General features: G+C 35.5%; 1 protein-coding gene across 1 annotated transcript in view; it reads left to right on the plus strand.

Moving 5' to 3' along the window:
- Nucleotides 1–2,287: 2,287 nt before the first annotated feature.
- Nucleotides 2,288–5,000, plus strand: part of LOC115209720 (toll-like receptor 13) — a 61,181-nt gene continuing 58,468 nt past the window's right edge. The window contains exon 1 of the mRNA XM_029778216.2: nucleotides 2,288–2,434. The gene's annotated coding sequence lies outside the window, so the exon portion shown is untranslated. The remainder of the gene's footprint in view (nucleotides 2,435–5,000) is intronic.

Here is a 5,000-nt window from a genome sequence, read left to right on the forward strand (position 1 = left end):
AATGCTAACACCTGATGAAGCCTGGAGGGCATATCAGCCGAAGCGTTGTGTTAACAACAAAGATGAGGACCAGTATCCATCAAATACAAATAATGGAAATAATGGAAATTTTATATTCCGAAATATTAAATATCATAACAGTTATTATAGTCCCTTGTTGTCATTATTGTGCCATTGTTGTGCCATTCAAAACACATCATAGCTGTTTATGGTCATTATTGTTTACAAACAATACACAATGTTTCAAACGAACTCCAATACTCTCCTAATCAGAAATGTTCTCTGTGGAACAATCACGTTGTTGTTCAGGCTTCCACCGCTAGAAGCCACTTCATGCGACCTTCAGGCATCAGTTTGTCGACCGGCGTCGTTCTCTTGTGTCGTATCGCCATTTGTTACGTCTTTGGTTTGCAGTGCTTCTACCTTGTTCATCAAATTTTGCGATGGCTAAAACGAAGAATCAATGTGCTTCTGTGAAATTCTGTTTTTTGGGGGGTTATTTTGGGGGGGGGGTGAGGAAAACGACGGCTGAAACAGTTATCAAGCTTCGAACAGCTTAGAAGAATGCTGCCATGAGCAAAACACAAGTTTATTAGTGGTTTCCACGTTTTAGGAATGGTCAACTATCTCCTGAAAACCAACCTTGTTCAGGACATCTATTGACCTCCCGAATGAATGAAAACATCGCAAAATTTCAAGAACTGATCTTGGAGGAACGTCACCGAACAATTGACGATGTTGCTGATATAACTCATGTATCCTGGAGCTCCTGCCAACGAATTTTGAGCGAGGAATTGCGAATGAAAATAGCTGCAGCAAAATTTGTGCCTTGCTTGCCCACAAAAGATCAAAAGCAGTCACGACTGAATGGGTGTCACGAACTGAAAGAACAGTGGGTAGTTAATCCGGAACCTTTTTCGAACGTCACCACTGGGGACGAAAGCTGGTACTACGGAATTTGCAGATGTGGAGGAAATGAAGAAAAAGATTGACGGATGATTTAATAGGCATCACAAAAATCCCAGCACTGATTCGAATAGTGGAAAACGCGATTCAAATGGAGAATACAAAGTGAATAAAATATTTCAAATTTCCGGTTTCTTTTGGGCACCCCAGATATTGATGCATTTCAACAACAAAAGCAAAGAGAGCGGTTTTTGGAAATATAAGTTGCTTACATCAGTTGCTTTTTATAAATGCATAGGATAAAAAAAGTATATCACCAACTGGTGATTTTTAATACTTTATGTTTCTATTAAACTAGCAGTATCGCCCGGCGTTGCTCGGGTTTGTAAGTGAAATAACTATATAAGCATTTTTAGAGATGTAAAGTATAATAGCCATCTCAATATGGTTAAACACAAAGGGGGGTGTTACTGTAGCTTTTTACGTTCTGAGATTTAATAATAAACTTTTAGAGAGTTACTTCCCTTATATATGCCAAAAATGCATTAAAAATGGGAAAAATTGATGGTAAAATATTTTTAAAATCGTAGACTCATCATAGACGCACGCTAATACCCAGAAGGGCTCGATATGAATCACGAATATCAGATACCCGGTTTTGGTTAAACTGCACCGCAAAATGTGGGAGTAGTTAGGAAACTAAATATCGTAAAAGTCAGACAGAACACAACCTCTCTTTTATATATAAAGACTAGCAGTATCGCCCGGCGTTACTCGGGTTTGTAAGGGAAATAACTATACAGCATTTTTAGAGAGTTATAGCCAAAAAATAGCAAAAAACTGCATTAAAAATGGAAAAAATATGATGGTAAATTTTTTTAAATCGTTGACTCATTGTAGACATTTTTAGAGAGTTACTTCCCTTTAAAAAAATATGCATGAAAATGGAAAAAAATTATGGTAAATTATTTTTAAAATCGTAGACTCATCATAGACGCACGCTAATACCCAGAAGGGCTCGATATGAATCACGACTATAAGATACCCGGTTTTGGTTAAACTGCACCGCAAAATGTGGGATTAGTTAGGAATCTAAATCGTAGGAGACAGACAGCACACAACCTTACTTTTATATATAAAGATTTAAAATTTGCAGCCCATGTTCTGGGTCATTATGATTTAACAAGTTTGTTCAGCCAACGTCACGACGGATGTATACATGAATTGTTCTTTTGTTGAAACTTTATACACTCTCAACCCAATGTATGATTAAAATGACATTTGACACTTCAGATATATTTAGTAGTTTTATTGCCACAAAAGATTTTTCTCAATATATCCCATTTTATCGGGTGAGGAGGTCGCTACATATATATTTTGCCTATCCTAATTTATATTTCTCTTCTCTGCCTTTGTATCGTCTATTTATTCGAATGTTTTATTGTCCTCTATTGCGATTTTGATCCATTTTTATAATCATATATACATATAGCGGAGTACGTACACATTTACGCTCACCTTATAACAGGTATGTATCTGAATTTTGTACGATTCTTACTCTATCTTTTAGTACCCCCTCTTACTGTATTCCTTTTTCTTTTTGTCGCCTCCCCCACTCTCTCACAATTCTTAGACCTCTGTTTCTTTACTGTCCACTAATTCCCACTCGTTTATCTCTCCTGTACCTTTCTCTTTGTCTCTGATATTTTTTATAATCCATCAATCCCGCTGTCCCCTACCCATCTCTCCTCCTTCCACGTGACCGGTGTCCAACCAGTCATAATCTTTCTTTCTTGACCTGATTGCCGACCGCCAACACCTGTTATGTCCATCTCCTATGTTCCTGCCTTTAGAAGATTGTCCTCCATTGCGTTTTTTGTTCTATTCGTATATATATATATATATATATATATAATATATATATATAAACATGTATATACATACACACACGCTTACACACACACATACACTCACTAGACCGCGAGTTTTTTTCCTCCGTTTTCCCTTCTCTGGATCTTTCCTTTTCCTATGTTTCTGACGAAGAGCTCCGCTCGAAACGTAGAACCCTCTTTCTTCCCTTCTTTCCTGAGCGTCTATATCATATACTATATTTGTTCCACGTCCTCGCGTTGTTGTGTTTTCTGTTTGTGTTTTCATGTTTGGAATATATATATATATATATTATATATACATGTATATACACACACACACACATACACACACATATATGCTCACACACATATATTTATTTATATATATAGATAGATTGAGAGAGGTTTCTATTCCTTTGCAAAGTCTGGTTCCTCTCTTGTACCTACACCATAGATTCATCATTGCGTGTGATGTGGACTTTGAAACCAGACGGTGTATTGAAAAGACACCCACATAAATTGCATTTCCGATTTGGACCACCAAGAGCTGCAGTTAACAGCTGATATTTGCGTATCTTAAAATGTATATACATATATATATATATATATATATATATATAACTGTTTTCAGAAATTAGAAATATTGAATTTCTAAATGTCACAGAGAGACATAAGCGGTGGTGAAGCGATATAGTGGTCGTATACTGTCAACTGAATGTGACAATCCCGTGGGGGAATTACACCACCGCCATTTAGCCCTAGGAAACATCGACGTCTCCTGTCGGCTTTGACACATTTTCTGTGTCCTTATATTTGCAAAGGGGAGAAATATGAATAATGAGAAATTCCCTCACAAAGTTAAGGTTTGCTCTTAGAAGTGCTCAAGGGGAAACTGAGATAAATGATAAAATATATATATGATGAAACGTAAGACCAGGTAAATTTGTCCATAAATATGATTCCGATTTCAAATGAATTAAAAGAACAAATATATACATGATCCATTAAAAATATACAAATACATAGACAGACTTTAAAAAATCTACTCCAGACTGATAAGGGGCAAATACCCCGAAGCCGGTCTGTCGATGTTGAACCAGCAAGGAGAAGCTGATGATTTCCTTGTTCGTATTTAACTTATTACATTATCGCTTCTATATTCCTCCTCTTATTACATCTCCAAAAATGTTCTTATCTCTCTTCTTAACAATACACGTCGTCAGTAAAATACAACCTGAATTGTCATATTTGCATTTCAATTACCGCTTTTCTATCTTTTCTCCTTTACTATACTCCCATGTTTCCTTAATGCGGATCTTGAGTAAACAAGAGTACTTAATCCACATCCACTTCGTTCTTTTTACTTCCCACGCCTTCCACAATATTTTCATAAATGATTACATTAACTTACTAGTGTAAGTTTTACAAACATAATTCTCTTACTCTAAACTTTCTTCATCTGTTTATGAATTCTTATTTAAAAATACCAATTATTATTTTCAACTGTTACCTTTTATTTACATTAGGTAACGTTTTTTCATTGGACATTTCTCTAACTCGCTCTATGCTGCGTATATCGAGATTTAATTAGAAAACCTATAGTAATCTGTAGAGAGAAAGTTACCGATATCTCTATATCAATATCATCCCCTAACCGACCATATGTTAGATGACTTGACTCCCATCACTATCACACATAGATAGGAACGGATAAGCATGAAACTCATAGATCCAACTTCTCTGCTCTTTATAAAGTTCTTCTTATTATTTTTCTTTGCACTGATGAGCACTTTGATATTCGCAAATTGTCATATGAATTTATATCTCAGTACGAAACGATTGTATGCACGAATAAACTTCTTACAAACGTTTAGCAACTTGCCACCTCCATTTTTGACAAAAACGATTGGATACGTAGAACTTCGTTCCATAAATTAAACATACACTTCATATACTAATACTTCTTTTCATATCTTAACCAATTTATCCCAGTAAACTTTCAGCAAAGTAGGAAGGACCACTCTAATTGAAGGACGAGTCCACATTCAACCGTTTACACACGTTTATACGTGCATACGTATGTATGTTTGCATATATATCTATACGCAAATGTATATATATGTATATATATATACACATATATATATATATATATATATATATATATATGTGTGTGTGTGTGTGTATGTGTGTGTGTGTGAGTGTGTGTGTGTGTGTGTTTGT

This window comes from Octopus sinensis, linkage group LG3 (assembly GCF_006345805.1).
Source record: "Octopus sinensis linkage group LG3, ASM634580v1, whole genome shotgun sequence".
NCBI lineage: Eukaryota > Metazoa > Mollusca > Cephalopoda > Octopoda > Octopodidae > Octopus > Octopus sinensis.